The sequence below is a fragment of the Chiloscyllium punctatum genome, chromosome 10, assembly GCF_047496795.1.
Source record: "Chiloscyllium punctatum isolate Juve2018m chromosome 10, sChiPun1.3, whole genome shotgun sequence".
Taxonomy (NCBI): domain Eukaryota; kingdom Metazoa; phylum Chordata; class Chondrichthyes; order Orectolobiformes; family Hemiscylliidae; genus Chiloscyllium; species Chiloscyllium punctatum.
The window spans coordinates 103,683,880-103,708,905 of record NC_092748.1 but is presented as its reverse complement, the minus strand read 5'-3'; the positions used below and the strand labels follow the sequence as shown (position 1 = coordinate 103,708,905).

Sequence of the window (25,026 nt, the reverse complement as noted above, 5' to 3'; positions counted from 1 at the left end):
ATTCATTATGAAAAGGTCTAAAAGGGTAGACATGGTGAAGATGGGAGTTTCTAAGATGAGGATCATAAATAAAATATAATAAATACACAATGAAATCAGGATGACCTTCTTCACTCAGAGATAAGAATGTGAAAGTGTAGCAGCTGTAGTGAATGGCATAGATGAATTGCAGTAGAAACTAAATATATGTTTATTTATTCACAATATATGCTCACAGGGCCACATTCCTTAATTTCCCTTGAGAAGGCAGTAATGATTAAAGTTAGATAATACATATTATCATTCACTACCATTTGGGAATTTGGAATTTGAAAGTAAAGGCAGAAGGAAGTTCCAGTTCTGTTACTTTTTTAAAGGTCAGGAAGTCATTTTGAACAGTAACCTAATACTTTATTTCCAAGAAGTTTTGTGATCTGCTGAAATGCCTGACGGGAGACCTCTGGGATGGTTACAGTTGAAATTATTTTATTCGTGACATGATGGCACAGTGGTGAGCATTGCTGTCTTACACCACTAGGGACCTGGGGTCAATTCCAACCTCAGCCGACTGTCTGTGTGGAGTTGCACATTCTCCCTGTGTCTGTGTGGGTTTCTTCCAGGTGCTCCAGTTTCCTCCCACAATCCAAAGATGTGCAGGTCAGGTCAATTCACCAAGCTAAATTGCCCATAGTGTTCAGGGATGTGTAGGTCAGGGGTAAATATAGAGTGGGTGAATGAGTTCAGTTGGGTTGCTGCTCGGAGGGTAGATGTGGACTTATTGGGCTGAAGGGCCTGTTTCCACACCATAGGGATTCTAAATTCTAAGATCAGAAGCATTTAATTTAGTTCAGAATCAGAATATCCTTTGTTGTCACTTGTACTCCAGTATAAAAGTATCCTGTCCTTCCTGTCCATCTTCCTTCCCATCTATCTGCTCCACCCCCTCCACCAACCTATCACTATTACGCCCCACCTGCATCTACCTATCACCTTCCCAGCCACCTTCACCCAGCCCCCCACCTACCTCACTTTATCTCTCAGCCCCCTTCCTCCTCCATATTCCTGATGGAGCGCTTACACCCGAAATGTCAACTCTCCTGCTCCTCAGATGCTGCCTGCCCTCATGAGCTTTTCCAGTGCCACATTTTGACAATTCGGATGCTCCAGCCTTACTTTCTCCATAAAAGTTCGGGAGTACAGTGAAAACTTTTACAATGAAGGCTTCACTGAAGCAGTTTGCCTTTGGCAGGAGAATCAAATTTTTGGTTTGAGGCAACTTGTCACTCAAGCAGAAGGATGTACTGTTTGTAAAGGATGTACTGTATGTGAAGCTTCAAGCTTGGAGAGTTTGTACAGAAGTCTTTGAGTTGTGGGAGCTGAAAAGAGGCTCAAGCCATCAGAACAGAAAAGAATGGTTATAACAGCAGAGTCAAAATGATGTAAAACTGTTGCAATAATCCACTGAGGAGAGCAGTTAACCGTCACTCCCTCACGACCCGACGCCTGGAGGAAGAATGCCTCATCTTCTGCCTCGGAACACTTCAACCTCAGGGCATCAATGTAGACTTCACCAGTTTCCTCATTTCTTCTCTCCCCACTTTCCCCAGTTCCAACCTTCCAGCTCAGCACCATCCTCATGACCTGTCCTACCTGCCAATCTTCCTTCCCACCTGTGCGCTCCACCCTCCTCTCTGACCTATCACCTTCAACCCCACCTCCATCCACCTATTGTACTCTTTGTTACCTTCTCCCCAGCCCCACCCCCCTCCCATTTATCTCTCCGCCCTGGAGGCTCCCTGCTTTCATTCCTGATAAGGGCTTTTGCCCGAAAGGTCGATTTTTTTGCTCCTCGGATGCTGTCTGACCTGCAGTGCTTTTCTAGCACCACTCTAATCTTGACTCTGATTTCCAGCATCTGCAGTCCTCACTTTTGCCTCAGTCAGTTAAGTAATACATTTACAAATTAGAGCGCTATTTCTATGGGACTTGATGATTTCTATTGCTGTGAAATACTTTGAAATTTGCTTTGTTACTTATGTTAAAATCTTTCTAAAGTGTATAGGTTTGTTTTTTTTTATATATCTTTTATGGAACATGCTTATGTTCTGTTGTTAAATGTTATTTGCATCCTTGTGTGAATATATTTCAGTGATGGACCAGCACAGTAACCTACTGAAATAAAACTAAAATTGTCATGCATCAAGTCAGGATTTATTCTGGGATCTGACTTTTAATGTATTATCATCAGCTCAGATCATATAACGCTGGTGAAAAACCTCTTTAAACACTTTGTGGCTTGCTACACCCCATCAAAGGCAGGTAAATGTTAAAACATTGCTGAGTCTGACATCGCATACAGGTCAGACTAAGTAAGGATGGCAAATCTCCCCAAAAGGATTGGTGAACCAAATATTTTTTCTTTGACTTTTCTCTGGCGAGAATTGCTTCGTATTTTCTGCCATCTTTTAGTAGTGTTTCAATGTCATGACCTTTTCTTTCCTTGTTAAAGGATCTTTTTTGAAAGCCAAGCCAACAGTTGAAGGTACAAGTTTCTATTATTGATCCAGACAGTTCATTCTCTGAAAAATCACAGTCATCACCCTTGTGTGGCACCTGATGACAAACTGATCAATCTTGATGCTGTGAACTGTAAGACACCAGCTCTAGTTATTGAATTCTCAAGTATATTTTTACACGTTGATTTTACAGTGTGCCATAGCTTAGCAAGATATCTCTCATCTGATACAGAGATGATTGAAGTGTCATCGTTGGGTGACGCCCTCTTTCCAATGACTATTTTTACTGTTTACTTATCTGGTTTCATATGAACACAAATTATTGGCAGAAGTAGATCACTCAGCCCTTCAAACCTGCTCCATCTTTCAATAAAATCATGGCTGCTGCTCCTGTTCTGATTTCACATTCCTGTCTACCTTCTATAATCTTTGATTCCCTTGTCTACATGTCTATCTACTTCTGCCTTAAAAGTATTTAATGACCTTGCTTGCAATGCCTTCAAAAACAGAGAATTCCAAAGTTGCACAACCCTTTGAGAGAAAATATTTTCTCGTCTCCATCCTGAAAGGATGACTCCTGATTTTAAAACAGTGCTGCAAAGTTCTAGGGTCACCAAAAAGGATCATAGAATCCCCACAGTGTAGATAGAGGCCATTGTGTTCAGTGGGTCTTCACCATCCCTCCAAAGAACATCAAACCGTATCCTAACCCCATTACCTTCCATGTGGCTTTCATCTGATAGCTAATCCATCTAACCTGGACATCCCTGAATACTGTAGGACAATTTAGCAAAGCAAATCTACCGAACCGGCATATCTTTGGGAGGCAACCAGTGCACCCAGAGAAAACCCACACAGACACAGTGCAAGCTCCACACAAGGCAATCATTTGAGGATAGAATCAAATTTCGGTCCGTGGTGCTGGGAGGCAGCAGTGTCACCATTGGAAATATACTATCCACATTCCACCTTTTTGAGGCATTCCACAATCTTAGTCACTTTAATTGAGTCATCCCTCATTCTTCTAAGGTATATTTTAACAATACAACAGATGTAATAAAGCAAAATAAACAACAGTAATATGGAATAAACTGATCTATTTACTCATAACACAAATTCAAAGACATGGTAAAATTATAATACCATTCATCCAAAAACAGTGGTTTACACGTTTCAAGAAAAGAAAACCACATTCCTTGTAAAGTTCCTAATGGCATTCCATGTACAGTATTCACACCAGAATCCCTTTCTACATCACTTCGACAGTTTCAAGGTAATTGTGACTTTAGCTCCTGGAGTAGAACCTCTGCTGCTTATTACAGAAGCTGTTATTCATCTAAGCTTAAACAAACTCAACTTCAAGTCATCTTCAGGGTTTAACGCCAACTTCCTGTCTGGGACCATTATTAACTCCTCACTCTAAAGTAATCTGGGTTTTTTAATACACTGTCTCCTTCTCAGGAACAGTGCTGCAGACATATATTTCCATGCAAGGACTTTACAGAACGCTACAGAAAAAGTTAAACTGAAACAAAATCTTTCTTTCTCTTCTAGGGTCTTTCTCTGAAACTTAAGCAAAATCCCCAGTCAAGAAAGTTCCATCAAAAATTTTGAGAGACAATTTTCTGCCTTGCTAGATCCTAAAATCCAAAAGTAAACATAAACCTTTTTAGGCTGTCATAGTAGCCCTCACACAAGCTATTTTACAGAAATCACCATTGTTACAAAGACGTTTACAAGTTAATTATTAATTTCAGACAAACAGAAAACCTATATGATACGAATTCAAAATTCAAAACCCAAGTCTAAAATAAGTCATATTAAAATATGTATCAATCAGACAGTTTAATACGACACCATCCAATTACACATTATGCAGTGTCCTATAACTTACTGCTGATTAGTTCCAGAACATGCTTTTCTAAGAAATGATCTTGAAAGCATGCTTTGAGAGCACTATCAAATCTACTATTGCCAATAATATTTTTACAACTTTCATGCAGATTAAAGTCATTTACAATTATTGCCATGTCTTTATCATAAGCACCCTTTTTTTTGTATAAATTTTCCTACATTGTGGTTTCTATTTGGGTGCCTATAGATCACTTCCACTGCAGAATTTTTTCTCCTGCTTTTCCTCAGCTCCATCCAGACTAATACTACATCTTGACGTCCTGAACCAACATCAACACTATTTCACCAATGGCATCATTGATTAACAAGCAGACCTATTTTCTTCTTGAATGTCACGTACTCCTCAACAGTGAGCTCAGACAGTTGGATAGCTGGTTTGTCAAGCAATGTGATGTCAACATTGTGGGTCCAATTTGGTGAGAGACACTACACGTGCAGTGTTTCAGGTTTAGTCATGCCTGAATACATTAGTTCATTTACCCAGCAGTCCCCATGTTCACTCCTGTTCAGCCTTCGGGCCGCTGATTCACGAGTTAAGTATTTTATATTCAAATTTACCTTCCTGGCTGGCCCATCATTTGTTAGAAAGCAGACCTCTCCCTCTTTCCTTCTTGAATGTCATATACTCCTCAACAGTGGGGATCAGTTAGATCAGTTGTGACACAGTGTGATGTCAACATTGTGGGTCCAATTCCCACAGCAGTTGAGGTTACTAGGAAGGACTCTCCTTCTTGACCTTCCTCCTCATCTGAGGCATGGTAACCTTCAGGTTAAACCACCATCAGTTGCCCCAATCTAATCAGAGAGCAGGCCTATGGTCTAGCAAGATTACGGTCACTTTACACTTCAATATTCAAAATCCAATTCTTATCATCTTTCAGCCACATCTCCAGAGTGACTATAACATCATATTTATTCACTTCAAAGTACAGTATCAATTCTTTAATTAATTATGGATGTAATGTGCATTCAGATACTGAGCTGTAAGTGTATTTTATTTGTTTTCTTTATTGCATCTAGTATTGACTGTTGGTACAATCTTGTATGTTTTTCTTTCGTTTTCTTCCTGACATTCTCTGAAATTCATGTTCCATGCTACAGCTAAATCGGAAAATGGAGCTTCATCCTTTGGTTAAAAACATTCAAGTTGTTTAAGATGTCTGTTGGCTTCTAATTCATTCTATGAATGCACCTGCATTTTTACGAATTCTGTCAATGTCTGGGGTTTGATTACTTTCTTTAAAAAAAAACTCTGCCATGTGCTGTTTTTGGCTACCGCTCAAGTTTAACATTTTTTCTATTATCAGCTGTTCCTGCGGCAATTCACTTTTCTGGTTATACGTACTACTTCTGATGCCATGCTTCTGTAAGATGCAAAGGACACTGGGTGATGTTGTACACATTCTGATCCTTGACTTATTATTTGTATCAAGCTCTTAAAACAACACAGCAGTTAAAGCATTTACAGGAAAGTAATTATAATGGCAGTTTTTTGCTTAAATTCCAGACCGAGTAAGTTAATAACAGGGGTGGCATGGTGGCTCAATGGTTAGCACAACGCCAGGGACCCGGGTTTGATACCAGCCTCGGGTGACTGTCTGTGTGGAGTTTGCACATTCTCCCTGTATCTGTGCGGGTTTCCTCTGGATGCTCCGGTTTCCTCCCACAGTCCAAAAGATGTGCAAGTTATATGAATTGGCCATGGGAAATTGTCTGTAGTGCGAGGTGCATTAGTCAGGGGTAAAGGTAGGGGTATAGGTCTGGTTGGGTTACTCTACGGAGGGTTGGTGTGAACTTGTTGAGCCAAATGACCTGTTTCCACACTATAAGGAATCTAATTTAATCTAATCTAATCTAAAATCTCCAGTCACAATGATGGGTTCGAGTCCATTGTCATGAGGGGTAGCATGGTAGCTCAGTGGTTAGCGCTGCTATCTCCTAGGACCAGAGACCTGGGCTTGATTCCAGCCTTGGGTGACTACCTGTATGGAGTTTGCATATTCTGCCCGTGTCTGTGTGAGTTTCCTCCCACAATTCAAGGGTTTGTAGGTTAGTTGAACTGGCCATGCTAAATTAACTATCATGTTGAGGGATGTGTAGGTTAGGTGCATTAGTCAGGGATAAATATTGGGTAAGGGAATTGGTCTGGGTGGGTTACACTTTGGAGGGTTGGTGTGGACTTGTCGGGCCAAAGGGCCTGTTTCCATACAGGGATTCTATGATTCTATTACATCCATCTCAGGCCTGTTAATCAGTAACATAATCAGTATGATATAGTTCCCAGTAAGCAAGCGAGAAATGAGAAAGGAATGGAAAGACATGTTAATAGGGTTAGCTAATGTAATGTGGATTGTAGTTTACATGCAACAACAGCACAGATCTTTGCAGTGGAAAGCTGACTGTCCTTGTACTATAAATTCTTTGTAGTAGTTTTCACAACATTTATATTAGATTACTTACAATGTGGAAACAGGTCCTTCGGCCCAACAAGTCCACACTGATTGGCCAAAGCGCACCCACCCAGACCCATTCCCCTACATTTACCCCTGCATCTAACACTATGGGCAATTTAGCATGGTCAACTCACCTAACCTGCACATTTTTGGACTGTGGGAGGAAATCGGAGCACACCCACTCAGGCACAGGGAGAATGTGCAAACTCCACACAGTCAGTCGTCTGAGGCGAGAATTGAACCCAGGTCTCTGGCGCTGTGAGGCAGCAGTGCTAACCACTGTGCCACCGTGCCGCCCACAAATATGTTTCGGATTTTCATTTGCTTTACAATCTTCTTGTAGCGTGTTTCTGTGGCACTGTTAAAAACAAAACAGGGAGGGAGTTATCCATAGTATCCTAGTCAATATTGAGTCTTCATCCAAGACTACAAAGGGATTTGCTCAATGTCAATTTTTTGTTTTATTTTGAGTCCTAGCTGAATTAGAACAGTGATAACACTTCAAAAATGCTTTATTTTTTAAAGCACTTTGTGATCTCTTTGGAAGACATTATATAAATGCAAGTCTTCCTTTGTATTAAAGGCATAATATAAAAAGTAAAGAATTAAAAATGGTGGATTTTGATTTATATCATCTGCCATGTCAGTTTATGCATATTTCTAGATCTCACTAACATTAAGGGAAAAAAACCTGATTAAGTATTGAAGAAAAGTATTCAGATATGATCTATTTAGGAAGGAAATAAATTAAATCAATTTACTGACCACGATATTATTTATGTACACACTCTTGATAAGATGGCCACTATCTGATAGAGGTACAAAATCTGATCCATTTGTCATACTGCTGCCAATAAAACAGTCCATTTCATAAGTTTGCTACATATGTATAATAAATGGCTGTCATCACATGGCCTACAAATTAAATTTAGCTATTTCCTCATCACATTTCTCTGTTCTATAGATTACGGTTGCAATAAGAAGCAGATATGTCTTCAGGTTACTGCATCATAGAAATAAGTCAAAGGTTACATTGAAAATACTGTTAGACATCATTTCGCCATCTAGCACTGTATTGAGTTGTTCGGATTTATATATATATGTGTGAGAAGGAGCAGAGATAAAGCACTGGAATATAAATAGCATCAAGGGGTTTATGTGGGCTGACTGCAGAAGATGGGTTGAGTTTCAGCCCACTTCCTTGATGTTCAGTTTAGGCAGGTACCAGCTCACATTGCCAAAATTGTGTTGCATCTATACTCAACTCAACAGATTCATCCCAACATGTGGCAATGGACAAATGCAAAGCCTGGATTGGAAGCTGTATAAAAATTGGATAATATGTTTCAACCTAACTTGAACATATTTACTAGGCATGTCTTTTTGTTTCAAAGGGAAAGGGATGATTTGAGTTGCAAGAATTGTTGGGTTGTGGAATACTCAATTTGATAAGCTGGTGCAAGTTGATTTCACAGGTTTTAAAGCGAGTCAAATAGGTTCTTGAGAATGAAAAAAAGAGGGATAACAGACAAAACAGACAGTGGAGATTTACAAGGATGATCCTTGGAATGGTAGGCCCAACATACGATGAACGGCTGAGGATCCTGGGATTGTATTCATAGAGTTCAGAGGGTTGAGGGGAGATCTAATAGAAACTTACAAGATAATGATGGCTTAAAAAGGGTGGACGCTGGGGAATTGTTTCCATCAGGCGGGGATACTAGGACTTGAGGGCACAGCTTTAGAATTAGAGGGGGTTACTTTAAAACGGAAATGAGGAGACATTTCTTCAGCTGGAGAGTGGTGGGCCTATGGAATTCACTGCCTCAGAGAGCAGTGGAGGCCGGGGCGTTAAATGTCTTCAAGGCAGAGATTGATAAATTCTTAATCTCACAAGGAATTAAGGAATATGGGGAGACTGCGGGTAAGTGGCATTGAAATGCCAATCAGCCATGATTGAATGGCAGAGTGGACTCAATGGACCAAATGGCCTTACTTCCACTCCTATTTCTTATGGTTTTATGGTCTAAAATGTGAGAACATAGGATTAAACCCAACTACTCTTTCTAAGAACCAACACAAGCATGGTTTGCTGAATAGTCTCCTGTGCTACATGTTCTATTAAACTATTAAATCATTAATGCGGCCTGGAGACTCATAATGAGGTCAAGTTGATCACTGAAACATGTGCTTCTTAAAAGTTTGATGTTCTAAGTATAAAGGCACATTATATGCTTTCAATCATTCATTTTTCTAATTTAAGTGGATTCAAAAGATATGTTTTGTTGCTGTCTTATCAGAAAACTGGAAGCAAGTAAGAAAACAAAAATGCAAGCTATCTCATTTTGTGTGATATTATCCCAGTTTTAAATGTTAGGAAAAGCAAATTTTATTAATGCTGCCTGTTGCTGCCTTAATGTCGAGGTGCCATTGCTGGACTAGGATGAACAAAGGCAGAAGTTGCATGACACCAGGTTATAGTCCAACATGTTTATTTGAAATCACAAGCTTTCGGAGTGCTGTTCCTTCATCAGGTGAAGTGTTCTTCATCTGATGAAGGAGAAGTGCTCCAAAAGCTTGTGAATTCAAATAAACCCGTTGGACTATAACCTGACATCATGCGACTTCTGACTTTATTGCTGCTTTACATATTTGTAAAATACAAACTAATTTAAATTGTAATGATTCTGTACTGCAAGATAAACCTGGTACTCCAGTCACAGTCTTCAAAAAAGCATAATTTCATTCTACTCTTGGTGATAGAAATGCTGGGTAGACATTTGTGGGGAGGTAAACCAATTGAATATCTTTGTCTCCATAATATGTTCAATATTAGCATAAACCATTCTGAATAGAAAGATACCCAAAAACAGACCAAAAGTGAGGATTGTAGATGCTGGAGATCAGAGTCAAGATTAGAGTGGTGCTGGAAAAGCACAACAGGTCAGGCAGCATGCTGGGGAACAGGGCTGCTGAAGGGCTTTTGCCCGAAACGTCAATTTTCCTGCTCTTTGGATGCTGCCTGACCTGCTGTGCTTTTCCAGCACCACTCTAATCTTGACTCAGATACCCAAAAATGATTGCTCATCATGCATAGTGACAATGCCACACCAAACCCATTCTGCACGTGCACAGCAAAGAATTCACAGTACATCTGATTAGATTTTCCGTTGTGTCACAAATGTGTCATCAATGCTCTTCAGCTACTCTTTGTAGCAAAAACAATATTGTTATGTTGTGTTGTATCAGTCTTCGTATGTTATAATTTTAATTCAATTTCCTTGCCTCTTCATCCTTAACAAAGCGAAGTATTTTTGTTGCTATTGTTTGGATGCGCAGCTTGATAGCTGTAATATTTTAAAGTATTCATATTCTTCAGTTTTAATCATTTTTGTTGCTTTAGAAAATAGTCTTGTCAGTAATGAAGAATAAAACAGATGTACTTTAAACATTTCAAATTCATAAAGCTTAATAGCGTGATAGTATTATTTAATAAAAATATTCACACATAAGTCATGTGTAAGGATTTTCAGTGAAATTTTTAAAATTTAGATTTTTCAAAGGAGACAAATAAGTGTGTATCGTACATAATTATAATTAGAAATTGGCCTTTTCTTAAATAGTCTGAGATATACCACCATAGTGAAGAGTCCCAGCTCTCACAAGGTTGGTAGAATTCCTGACTGAATCAGAATGCTACGGGTTTAGGCTCCCCTTACTATGGAGTAAACATGCAAAGCTGATCTATTAATTTTGGGCTGTGGAAGTGTTAGGTAAATAGAGATGACACAATCTTCATATGTGTCGGCAAAGTTCCACTCTCTGGTCAGAAGGATGTAAAAAGAATCCTGAGTGATATTAAAAGAAGGTTGGTGAGTTCCCCACGTCATGCCAATACTCTTCACAAAGCAATGTAAATTGCACAGACAAATAGACTGAATTTTCATTCATTTGCATCTTGTGAAATGTTGCCAACTGCAAATTGGCTGTTCTCTTTATAACATGTGTTGGAAACAATATAAGATATGACCATTTACAAACCTCATCAACAATATTCCCAGAAACTACAGATCTGAGATTTCAAAGTCTGTCTCCTTGATCTTCCAGATCTGACACTTTTCACATATTATATATTCCCATTCCTTTCTTTTCCACAAAATCAATTTATCTCAAACCTATCCACAGTAAATTTCATCCATCATTTGTTCAACTATCATTGTAACTTGCTGTATACTCCTGTAGTGTTTTACAGTTGAGTTTTTATGACAATCCAATAAGGTCACTTTTATCGATATCAGCTTTAATATGCACAAACTGAATTTGCTATTTCAAACTAGTGGAAATAAAACTCATGTTATGGGGATTAATTGTCTATGCCTCTGGAAAATATTTATGTTTGAAAACTTACTAACGTCTGTGTGACGCAAAATATACTGTACAGGAATTGCACACACAGTATAATCAATATAGTTTTCTTTCTTTCCATTGACTTCAGTGAAAAGTAAAATTGGGCAGGTTTTACGGTGTCTGGTGTTGATACTGAGTTCTGCAGAAAAAGAGTCATACCAATCTCAAAATATTAATGTTGTTTCCCCCTCCTTGGATGCAATCAGAATTGCTGAGTTTCTCCAGCATTCTGAATTACAACTGCCTGTTTTCCCTGTGCATCATGTTTAATTTCACCATGTTTATGTCTAATTCTTCTATGGGATGAAGAAATTACAAAAGTAAATTGTCAAACAATGCAAATTCAAAGTGAAACATAATGACCAGAAGGACATAAATGATTCATGGACTGGAATTGCCTGTACCCCAGCGTGCAGAGCAGCACAATGGCTCAGTGGTTAGCACTGCTACCTCAATGTCAGGATTCGATTCCAGCCTGGGCTGACTGTGTGGAGTTTACACAGTTGCCTCCAAGTGCTCTGGTTTCCTGCCACAGTCCAAAATGTGCCAGTTGGTTGAACTGACCACACTAAATTGCCCTGCAGTGAACAGGGACGTATGGGCGAGGTGGATTAGCCATGAGAAATGTACTTCACATGGATAGGATGGGATGGTGTTAGGAGGTTTGATGCAGACTCAATGGGCTGAATGCCCTCATTCTATGTTTAAAAGAAAAGAAAACAAAGAACTGCGGAGGCTGGAAATCAGAAATTGCTAAAAAAAAAAGCTCGACAGGTCTGGCAGCACCTATGTTCTGAAGGAAGATCATGGGATGTTAAGTTCGCTTTCTCTCCACAGACCCTGTCAGACTTGCTAAGGTTTTTTACAGCAATTCGGAGATTCTATTCATTTTGCCTCCACTTAAAAAGTTGAATGACCATTGACACCATGCTGTCAAATTGCATCGAGATTCCCCACTCAGAATCATGACAGAGTGATTGCAGTAGTACATATGTCTGCCAAGCAAAATTCTTTTTTGTTTACAAAACCAAGTTTTGACAACATAAGTGAGGTCCCTGGTGGTGTTATATAACCTCAGATTTGATATCAATTTTTGGAAATCTTACTGGCAGGCAGGCAGGCAATGCCATGGGCATTATCTGTTTGCACAATCAAACTTTGATTTAATGTTTTGAGGAGATAGGGAGAGGAGACAAATGCAAAGTCTTGCTTATTATACTAGGCTGTGACATTTTTTTTCTGCTGGTGACATGTAGATTACATCCTTCATTGTTTGTTTTACGAGACCCAAGTTTTGTCTTATACTTTATTTGCCAATGACACAGAGATTGGAGATACAGTAAGCAGTCTAGACAGCAGCATAAAATTATTGAGAGATATTGATAGACTGTGAAACCAAGGCAAATGAATTTTAATGTTAAGGGTGAAGTCATCTATCTTGGGTGGAAAAATAAGAGAAATCCAGATCTTATTGACTTGAAGAAAAGCAAGAAACAGTGGGACTATTAACATGTAGTTTATAAAATAAAATAATCAAATCAACTAATGGACAATTCCATTTTAGCAAGAGGGTTAGAAAATGAAAGTGCTTTTTTTTGCAGTAGGTTTGCTAAACACCAGTCAGAAATCAGCAGCCATACTAGTACAGCACCTCAGAAAGAATATATTAGCATTTGACTGAGTGCACAAGTGATTCATCAGAATGTTAATTGCTTTCTCTTGTATTTTAAGTCAATACTACTGCCTGCACTTTGAGAAACTGATCAGGAGTACAAGTGGAGGTTACTGCATGTGACAATGCTGCCCCTTTATTTTGCCCGTGACTTTTTCAAGAGGGCTTGTAAAGGCAGAGGTGCTGATACGTCTGATCTGGCTACTTAGATTATGGCTAACAGATTCTGCCTAAGGGAAAAGGGCTTTTTGGTTTGGCTTTTTTAAAAAACACTTGTACAATGAAAGAGTAGTGGCTAGTTCTCCCCAGTCAGGGATTTTTCTCATTTGTTTTAGTTTGAAGCTGTTAGTCAAAGAAAGCTGCTGGGGGAAAAGTTTCCCTTACTCAACAGAGGTTTTCTGGCTGACTCTCTCTCTAACATCTCTCTCCTGTAAGAACCCTTATTTGAATTTGCCTTTTTGCCAAGGGGCATGTTTATGGGGATGTTGCAGGAACAGCTCTTTGTTAAGTTGTGTTGTCGCGTCACTTCGGTTTTCAAATTGTAATGTTATTTGAAACTTTGTTTTCTTTTGTTCATGTGTAAAAATAAATTCTGTTTTGCTTCAAGCTGAGTGGTTGGGCTTGCTGCATCATGCCTGGAACATCCACTTCACATCTGCCTAAAACAACTCAAAAAGTTAGGGTCTGGGCTACCTTAAAATGTTTTGAGAGAAGTCTGGCCTGGTCCATAACAATACACATACACCAATACTGAGGCTGCTTGCTTGTTAACTCTCAGTAAGGATCTTTACTGTCTTATTCCTTACTGCAGAGTGAGGACCCTCTTGTCAAACTGGTGAGGATCTGAATGTCAGGCAGCACGCCATCTGCCTTCAGTCATTCTACCCTACTGTGGACTGACCTCTACCACAAGAGAGAGAAACAGGTATTACTGCAGCTGAAAGTGGGTGTAACAGCTTTTACCATCTGTGCAGGTGGGTAGTGTCTGAGCAGGCAGTGCAGAGGTCATACAGGAATAATGGTGTAAAGGTTTTGTGGCTGAAGCGAGTGACGGGACATATTGCATGTGATAGCGAGCATGGTAAAGCATGAGACTTGGTGCAGTAATCAAGATAGAGTGAATGGGAAGTTTTGGGAGAGCCTGGTACCACTTATCCTGGCAGACTGGAGCAGGGCATTAACCTTCTTCCAACAGTACTGTGAATTCTTCCAGAATCAGCTCTAACATTGGTCCAATTTCGGACTGGTATGGCATGGTCTAGTGTGGTGTTCCTGGGAGAAGAGGAAGTCCTGCACTGGCATCACCTTGTCTAGCAGGGTCTCCAGATTCCTGACTGCAAAGTGGGATGACAATATCCTTCTGTCTGCCACATCCTGGGCAAATGTTAGGACCATATATGGCAGCTCCAGCCTTGCCCGGGTGCACTGTGGTCTTTCAAAGAGGGCACAATGGATGCTGGTCTTTGGGTGGATATTTATTGAGTAATGGGGAAAGATCATGATAAGATGGGGTGGAAATCAGATGTGAGACATGTCACAGGGGCATGGAAAGCAATAAATGAGGTTATCTTGGGAAGATACATTGAAAGAATACACTCAACTTCACAACCACAGACCCTCCAAAAACCACAATGCAGCTTGGATGTGGTCAATAAAACCTTAGATTTATCACTATGATTCAATGATTGTACATCAGGAAACATCTATGGAGAAAGAAACACAATCAACACTTCAGTTCTTTAAGTCCCATGAATTATAATATCACAGATGCTGCCTGACCAGCTAATGCTTCTCAGTGTCATAATATGACATAGATTCCAGACTTGAAGGCAATTGGACAGCACTATGAAATGTGAACTTTTGATATAAAAGTTCCTATCATGCCTTCAAATATCCTTACTGTGTCATGGAATCAGTGTAGTCAGTCAATTATTTTTGTGTGTATTCAACAGCAACATTAGAATCATAGAATTCCTACAGTATGGAAACAGGCCCTTCAGCCGAACAAGTCCATACTAATCCTCCAAAGTGTAATCCACCCAGACCTATTCCCTGACCCTATTATCCTCTGTTTACCCCTGACTAATGCACTGAACCTGCATATCCCTGAACACTATGGGTAATTTAGCACGGCCAGTTCACCTAACCTGCACACCTTTGGATTTTGGAAGGAAACTGGACCACCCAAAGGAAACCCACACAGACACAGGGAGAATGTACAAACTCCATACAGACAGTCGCCCGCACTTGGAATTGAACCCAGGTCCCTGGCACTTTGAGGCAGCACTGCTAACCGATGAGTCACCATGTCATCATTAGTAAGTACAGAACTCAGACTGTGCGCCTAAGTTCATAATATTGTAGCTTTTTTTAGTAGCTGAAAATGTGTTGCTGGAAAAACGCAGCAGGTCAGGCAGCATCCAAGGAGCAAGCGAATCGACGTTTCAGGCATGAGCCCTTCTTCAGGAATGAGGAAAGTGTGTCCAGCAGGCTACAATAAAAGGTAGGGAGGAGGGACTTGGGGGAGGAGCGTTGGAAAGGCGATAGGTGGAAGGAGGTTAAGGTGAAGGTGATTGGCCGGAGTGGGGGTGGGGGCGGAGAGGTCAGGAAGAAGATTGCAGGTTAGGAAGGTGGTGCTGAGTTCGAGGCTTGGGACTGAGACAAGGTGGGGGGGAGGGGAAATGAGGAAATTGGAGAAATCTGAGTTCATCCCTTGTGGTTGGAGGGTTCCTAGGCGGAAGATGAGGCGCTCTTCCTCCAGCCGTCGTGTTGCCATGGTCTGGCGATGGAGGAGTCCAAGGACCTATATGTCCTTGGTGGAGTGGGAGGGGGATTTGAAGTGTTGAGCCACAGGGTGGTTGGATTGGTTGGTCCGGGTGTCCCAGAGGTGTTCTCTGAAACGTTCCGCAAGTAGGCGGCCTGTCTCCCCAATATAGAGGAGGCCACATTGGGTGCAGCGGATGCAGTAAATGACGTGTGTGGAGGTGCAGGTGAATTTGTGGTGGATATGGAAATATCCCTTGGGGCCTTGGAGGGAAGTAAGGGGCGATGAACCACAAGGGATGAACTCAGATTTCTCCACTTTCCTCATTTCCCCTCTCCCCACCTTGTCTCAATCCCAACACTCGAACTCAGCACCACTTTCCTAACCTGCAATCTTCTTCCTGACCTCTCCGCCCCCACCCCCACTCCGGCCAATCACCCTCACCTTAACGTCCTTCCACCTATCACATTTCCAACGCCCCCCCCTCCAAGTCCCTCCTCCCTATCTTTTATCGTAGCCTGCTGGACACACTTTCCTCATTCCTGAAGAAGGGCTCATGCCCGAAATGTCGATTCTCCTGCTCCTTGGATGCTGCCTGACCTGCTGCACGTTTCCAGCAACACATTATCGGCTCTGATCTCCAGCATCTGCAGTCCTCACTTTCTCCTCGAAGCTTTTTTAAGTAGCCAGCATTATAAATAAACTTCAAGTTATCTGACTCACAAGAGACTGACTCTTTGTGGTCGATATAACATAGGTGAATGTGTAGTAAACCAGAAACTGTATCGCCCAGCATTTTAGTTTTAAGATTTTCAACATCTTCAATATTTTGCTTTTGGCAATTCTTGCAATGAGGGAAGGTAACAAAAAATACAATATGCAAATTATTAAATGTGTGACTACCAGGGGTGAAGAAAGGAGGCAGGTTGGGCATATTGAAATTGCTCTTTTCTTAAAATTTATTCACATGAATGTCATTTTTTGTGAACTCAGAGCCAGAGGGTGGTGATTGCTAATATAATTTGGCCGGTTCTTTGTCACTGACCCAATATATTATTCATGCCCATTTACATTAACTATTCCTGCTTTGAAGAAGGCAATGAAGGTTTCGTCTGTGATGTTATTGATCCATAGTTATGGCATGTGTGTGCTCAAATGTTCCATCCTAATGCTTATATATAAAGTGGGGAGGAAAATCTGTGGAGGCTATCCTATCATATCTGATTTGTTGAATGGAAAATCTGCAGAAATTTCACTAAATTGGTGTAGACATCACATCTGTCTAAACTTTAGTTTTGTGGTTGTAGTTTCAAGAACACTGCACTGATTTAAGTGCACACTGTAGGCTCATAGTCAAGTGCAGTTTTGTAAGAAATGCTGGACTGTCTGAAGGAACATTGTTATGTGACTACATTAAAACATAATGTGGATGTAAAACAAAATCTCATGGCACTATTTGAAGAGCAAGGAAACCTCCTGAGGTCTTGGCCAATATTTGTTCCCCAACTAACATGACAGAAACAAATTATGTGGTCATTATTATTTAAATTATTTTAAGCATGCTGATTCTCATTGAAGTGAAAAATTTATTCAGTAATAATTCTGCATTCTTGGAGACTCAGCTAAAATGTAATTTATTATGGTGTGTTATCTCAGATATATATGGCTAAAATTTGGACTGTAAGCTTCTTTGAAATGGAATAACATATGGAAATTTCCTTAGTATTCCATCATAGGGTGTGTCCATCACTGACAAGATCAGCACTTATTGTTTACCCTTAACATTCCAGAAGGCAATGTTGGTAAGCGCGCTCATTAAGCTATGGAAGTCCATGGTGAAGCTATTCTGATTGTTCAGAAAGGACTCCCAGGATTTTGATTCAGCAACACTGAAGAAATGGCCTGATGTGCATGAACTTCTACTCCTTAAACTTCCAGGTGGTTGAATCATGTCTTTGGGAGATACTGTTGAAGAGACTTGATGAGTTGCTGCTCACTCCTGCCATTGTACCTCAGTGTGGAGAGGATGAGTATTAAGATAATGGTTGGACTGCTGATCAAAGGGCTTAGTTGACTTGGTTTTCATCAAGCTTCTTGAGTATTGTTAGTGTTACACTCATTCAGGGAAGTAGAGAATGTTCCATCATAGGCCTAACTGTCAGGAATAGAGGATGGAGGGGTAGAGACGTGCAAAATTTGTTGGTAGCTGAATAAGAAGTAAGGCTTTGGCTTGAGAGGCTTCAGAGAGCAGTGGCTCAGTAAAAAGTACAGGTACGCTCAGGTAAAGTCCTTTTAACTTTCCTTTAAGTTTTACAGCAGTTAAGATGGCAAATAGGGCAGTCACATGTTCCTCCTGCAGAAGGTGGAAGCTCAGGGAGACTTCCATTGTCCCTGATGACTATACCTGTGTGAATTGCACCCAGCTGCAGTTTCTGGAAGACGGTGTTAGGGAGCTGAAGCTAGAGCTGGGGCTGGATGCATTCAGGATCATCTGAGGTGAAAGTGAGGACTGCAGATGCTGGAGATCAGAGCTGAAAAATGTGTTGCTGGAAAAGTGCAGCAGGTCAGGCAGCATCCAAGGAGCAAGAGAATCGACGTTTCGGGCATAAGCCTTCATCAGGAATGAGCCCTTCCTGAAGAAGGGCTTATGCCTGAAACATCGATTCTCCTGCTCCTTGGATACTGCCTGACCTGCTGTGCTTTTCCAGGATCATCTGAGGTGCTGAGCACTTCCTAGATAAGAGTTTTAGTCAGGTGGTGACAACTACGGTGCAGGCAGAGAGTAGCTGGGTGACCACCAATAGAGGCAAAGGGAGTAGGCAGAGAGTGCAGGAATCCCTGCGGCCATTCCCTTGAAAAATAAGTATACCGTTTTGGATAATGTTGGTGGGGGGAATGACCGTTAAGGTGAAAGCAGCTTGGTGGCACTATAAGACCATAAGACTACTATGACTGACTCTGGGGCACAGCAGGAAAGGATAAAGGTAAACAGGACCTTAATGATAGGATACTTGATAGTTAGGGGGACAGATAGGAGATTCTGCGGTTGCACATGGGAATCCAGGATGGTGTGTTACCTCCCAGGTGCTAGGGTCCAGGATGTCTCAGCGTGGCAGCCGAACATTCTCAAGGGAGAGGGTGAGCAGCCAGATGTCATTGTGCATATTGGCACAAATGACATAGGTAGAAATAGGGATGACATCCTGCAGAGTGATTATAGAGAGCTAGGAGAAAAGTTAAAAACCAGGAGCTCATTGGTGATAATCTTTGGATTACTTCCAGTGCCACGTGCCAGCAGAATATAGCAGAAGAATGTGTGGCTAAAGAATTGGTGCATGGGGCAGTGATTCAGAATTTTAGATCATTGGGATCCTTTCTGTGGCATACTTCACAAAACATTCTTAAAGAGGGATGGGTTGCACCTGAACTAGATGAGATTAGATTCCCTACAGTGCGGAAACAGGCCCTCACTGACCCTCCAAAGAGTAACCCACCCAGACCCATTTCCCTCTGACTAATGCACCTAACACTATGGGCAATTTCCCTAGGCCAATTCACCTAACCCGCACATCTTTGGACTGTGGGAGGAAACCAGAGCACCCGGAGGAAACCCACACAGACACAGAGAGAATGTGTAAACTCCACACAGACAGTCGGCCAAGGCTGGAATCAAACCTGGGACCCTGGTGCTATGAGGCAGCAGTGCTAACCACTGAGCCACCGTGCCACCCAGTAGAGGGGTGGCTAAATTTGATCGTGCTGCAAATGAGGGTTTAAACAGATTGGCAGTGGGGGGTGGTGGGGGGGGGGGGTGGGGGGGGAGGTGATCTGCAACAGTTGGGAGGCAAGTGAGAGGTTCAGAAGAGATTCAGTAATCAGAAATAGTAAGTTGAAGAGACAGGTCAGGATGGAACAAGACAGGGAGCAAGGGATGCCTGTTAGATTAAACTACATTTGCTTCAATGTAAGAGGGCTGACAGGTAAGGCCGATGAACATAAGAACTAAGAGCATCAGTAGGCCATCTCCCCCCTTGAGCCTGCTCTGCCATTCAATAAGATCATGGCTGATCTTTTCGTGAACTCAGCTCCGCTTACCAGCGCTCTCCCTGTATGGTTTAATTCCTTTGTTGTTCAAAAAAAATCTATCTTAGCTTTAAGAATGTTTTGTGAAGTAGCTTCAACCACTTCACCGTGCAAAGATTTCCACAGATTCACAACCCTCTGGGTGAAGAAGTTCCTTCTCAATTCAGTCCTGAATCTGGTCACTCTAATCTTGAGGCTATGCCCTCTTGTCCTAGTTTCACCCAGCAGTGGAAACATCCTCTCTACTTCCATCTTATCTATTCCCTTCATAATCTTATATGTTTCCATAAGATCCTCCCTCACCCTTCTGAATTCCAATGAATATAGAACATTACATAGAACATAACAGTGCAGTACAGGGCCTTCAGCCCTCAATTTTGTGTCAACCTATGAAACCAACCGGAAGCCCATCTAACCTATACTATTCCATTACCATCCATATGTTTATCCAATGACCATTTAAATGACCTTAAAATTGACACTACTACCTTGCCGGCATGGAATTCCACGTCCTTACTACCTCTGAGTAAAGCTTATACTCTCTGAGTATAATCCCAGTCTACTCAGTGTCTCCTGATGAAACAACCCACTCAACTCCAGAATCAACCTAGTGAATCTCCTCTACACCCCCTCTTGTGTCAGTACATTCTTTCTCAAGTAAGGAGACTAAAACTGCATGCAGTACTCCAGTGTGCCTCACCAGCACCCTAGACAGCTGCAACAGAACCTTCCTCCTTTTAAACTCAATCTTTTGAGCAATGAAGGACAAAATTCCATTTATTTTCTCAATTACCTCTTGCACCTACAGATCAACCATCTGTGATTCATGCACAAGAAAATCCAGGTCCCTCTGCATAGCAACATGCTGCAATTTTTTTACCATTCAGGTAATAAGCCTTTTTACTGTTTCTCCTACCAAAATGATGACATTATATGTATTAACATTGTATTCCATTTGCCAGATCTTTGTCCACTTAAAGTGTTTATGTTCCTCTGCAAAGTTTCATAATCCTTTGCACATTTTGCTCTGCTATTCATGTTAGTGTCATCTGCAAACTTTAATGCATAACACATGGTCCCCAACTCAAATCATCAATACAAATTGTGAATAATTATGGTTCCAACACAGATCCCTGAGGCTAACCAGAATAGCACTCATTTATCCCCACTCTTTACTTCCTGTTAGTTAACCAATCCATGCTAATACTTTACCGGTAACACATTACATCTTTATCTTATGCAGCAGCCTCTTATGCAGCACCTTTCGAAGTTCTTTTGGAAATCCAGGTACACTACATCCAGTGGGTCCCCATTATCCACCTTATTCATAATGTCTCATAGAATTCCAAAGGATTTGTTAAGCATGACCTGCCCTTCATGAAACTATGCTGCATCTGCCCAATAGGACAATTTTTACCGAGACGCCTTGCTGTTTCTTCCTTGATAATAGACTCAAACATCTTCCCTACGACAAATGTTAAGCTAACCAGTCTATAATTCCCCATCCTTTGTCTACCTCCCTTTTTAAACAGTGGCATCACATTTGCTGTTTTTCAATCTGCTAGAACTGCCTCAGAGTCCAGTGAATTTTGAAAAATTACCACAAGTGCAGTTGCTATTTCTCCCACTATCTCTTTTAGTACCCTAGGATGCATTCCATCAGGGCCAGGAGACTTGTCTACCCTTAGCTCCATTAGCTTGCCCAACACTACCTCTTCTGTAATAATGATTGTTTCTGGGTCCTCACCTACCTTCGTCTCTTTGTCAATGACTGGCATGTTATGAGTGTCTTCCACTGTGAAGACCAATACAAAAGACCTGTTCAATGCCTCAGCCATTTCACCATATCCCATAACCTAATGTCCATTCTCATCCTCTGAAGGATCAATGTTTACTTTAGCCACTCTGTTATTTTATTGACAGAAACCTTTGCTATCTGTCTTTATATTCTGGACATGGGTAGGTACGTGGGACTGAGATATTATAGCCATTACAGAAACATGGCTATGGGAGGGAGAGGACTGGCAACTTAATGTGCCAGGATACAGGTGCTTTTGGTGGTACAGAGTTGGTGAAAGGTAGGGGGGTGGGGGTATTGCATTTTTGATTAAGGCAAGTTTCACAGTAGTAGTCAGAGATGAAGTAATTGAAGGACATCCAGTGAGGCTTTGTGGGTGGAGCTTAGAAATAAGAAAGGGATGGTGGCATTATTGGGGTTGTACCAAAAGTCAATGGGAATTAGAGGAACACATATGCAGGGAGATTGGGAAGACTTGTAGGAGCAATAGGGTTGTCATAGTAGGAAATGTTAATTTTCCTAATATAGACTGGGACTGCCTGAGCAGTCGGATGGAATTTGTTAAGTGCATTCCGAAAAGTTTCCTCAAGCAATATGTAGAGGGTCTGACTCGGGAAGGGGCAAAACCTGACATACTCTTGGGAAATAGGGCAGAACAGCTGACTGAGGTGACAGTGGGGGACACTGTCCACACCAACCCTCTGAAGAGTAACCCCCCCCCCCCCCCCCCCTACATTTACCCTTGACTAATGCATCTAACACTATTGGCAATTTAGCATGGCCAATTCACCTGGCCATTACATCTTTGGATTGTGGGAGGAAACTGGTGCACCCATGAGAAACCCACGGGGAGGATGTACAAACTCCACACAGACAATCGCCTGAGGTGGGAATTGAGCCTAGGTCCTTGGTGCTATGAGGCAGTAGAGCTAGCCACTGAGCCACCATGCTGCCCCTTAGAGGGGGTGTTGGACATATTGGCATGCATGAAGGTGGATAAATCTCCAGGTCCTGAGCAGGTATATCCTGCAAGAGGCAAGAGGCAAGAGGCAAGAGAAGCAATTGTGGGAGCCCTGGCTGATATGTTTGCATTAATTTGCCTCAGGTGAAGTCCTGGAAGACTGGACAGTAGCTAATGCTGTGCCCTTATTCAAGAAGAGCTGCAAAGAAAAGTTTGGGAACTATAGACCATTAAGCCCAACATCTACGGTAGGTAAGTTACCTGAGAAGATTCTGAGGGGTAAGATATACATGCATTTCGAAAGGCAGGGTTTGATTAGGAGTAGTCAGCATGGCATTGTGCATGGGAGATCATGCCTCACAAATTAATTAGAGCTCTTTGTTGATGTGACCAGGAAGTTTGACGAGGGTAGGGCAGTAAGTGTAGTCTCTACAGATTTCAGTAACACCTTTGGTAAGGTTCCACATAGTCGGCTGCTTTGGAAGGTCAGATCATATGGAATCTAGGGGGAGCTAGTAAATTGGATACACAATTGGTTTAATAGTAGGAAGGAGAGGGAATAGTAGAAGGACGTTTGTCAGACTGGAGGCCTGTGACTAGTAGAGTGCCTCAGGGGTCAATGCTGGGCCCAGTACTGTCTGCTTTCCATAGCAATGATTTGGATGAGAATGTACAAGGCATGATTCAGAAGTTTGCTGATGACACTAAAATAGGTGGTATTGTGGACAGTGAGGAAGGTTATCAGAAATTGCAGCAGGACCTTGATCACCTGGGGAAGTGAGCCAAGAAATGGCAAATGGAATTTAATAGAGATGAATGGGAGGTCTTGTATTTTCGATAGTCAAATCAAGATAGGAGTTTCATGGTGAATGGTATGGCCTTAAGGAGTGTAGTGGAACAGGTTCACAATTTTCAGAAAATGGAGTCACAGGTAGACAGGGCAGTGAAGGAGGATTTTGGCACATTGGCCCTCAGCAGTCAGGGCATGGAGTATAGAAGTTTGGAAGTCATGTTGCAGTTGTACAGGACATTGGTAAAACCACACTTGGGGTATTGTGTTGGTTTTGGTCACCTTGCTATAGGAAGGATGTTGTTAACCTGGAAAGAGTGCAGAAGCAATTTACAAGGATGTTGCTTGGACTCAGTGGTCTGAGTTATAGGGAAAGGTTGGAAAAGCTAGGACTTTTTTCTTTAGAGCACTGGCGAATGAGGGAGGATTTTATAGAGGGGTATAAGATCATGAGAGGCATGGACAGGTGAATGCACTCAGTCTTTTTCCCAGGGTTGGGGAATCGAGGACTAGAGGACAACAGTTTAATGTATGAGGGGAAAGAATAAAAGGGAACCCAAGGAGCAATTTTTTTTACACAGAGGGTTGTACGGTATGGAATGAGCTGCCAGTAGAAGTGGTTGAGGCAGGTACATTGACAACATCTAAAAGGCAAATGGACAAATACATGGATAGGAAAGGATTAGAAGGAAACATGTGCAGGGAAATGGGGTTAGCGCAGATGGACATTTTGTTCGGCATGAACCAGTTTGGGCCTAAAGGCCTGTCTCTGTGCTGTAGGACTCTATGATTCTATGACTCTATGACTACATTAATATGATGATTAAGGTACTGGATGAGTAACCCAGAGTCCCAAGTTCATAATAAGAGCAGAAACTAACCAAGCACTGAACAATGTGTGCATTAGTTGGGAGAAAGTTGGGAGGATTCCATGAGTTTGGTGGTAAGGAGCTTCCAACATCAAGAACAGAAAGTTTAACCAAGTTCTGTATGGTGAGATCTAGTGCATGTCAAAGACCTCTCTGCATTAGCATGCATTTAAATCCTCATTAATACATCATCATGCTTCATTCATATGTAATTTTCCATTCAGTCACACACACATAGGAACTAGGTGGTAAGAATGCCTGACCTGAAAGTCAGAGTTTGCTCCTGCAGACTTTCATAAGTAACCAACATACCTGGGCATACTTCATGGGCATGTACCCCTCTCCAACCCAACATCCAGTTGCCTGGTGGCAAAGCAGAGTGCAAATTCCCTCTGTCCCTCATAATGGGATTAATTGACACGAACTGTACAGGGCACCTGTAGACTGCCAATGCTTAACCAGGTGCATGGCTGGGCTTTAAAGATGGTTTCAGTGGCAGTGATCCGGAAAGTTCTGGGCAGAGGTCAACACATTATGTCTCATAAAGAGAAACCCTCTATGAATCTGACTAAAACCTATACTTAGACAATTTCTGATAGGATATAGCCATTGTAATTGAAATTTCAAATAGAGCTGGGTATTTGAAATGAACTTAACACAATAATATGGAATGAAAAGCTTGTGTTATTAATTATGACCACGGAACAACTGGTTTGTCTTGAAAAACCCAACTTACTGATTGACAGGTGTCATTTGGGAAGGAAACTTGCTGTCCTTATCTACTGCTGTTCACATACGCCTCCAGACTCAGAGATAAGTG

General features: G+C 41.5%; 1 protein-coding gene across 2 annotated transcripts in view; it reads right to left on the bottom strand.

The window, feature by feature from the left end:
• Window positions 1–25,026, bottom strand: part of LOC140482415 (contactin-associated protein-like 5) — an 878,213-nt gene that overhangs the window by 51,667 nt on the left and 801,520 nt on the right. The window lies entirely within an intron of this gene.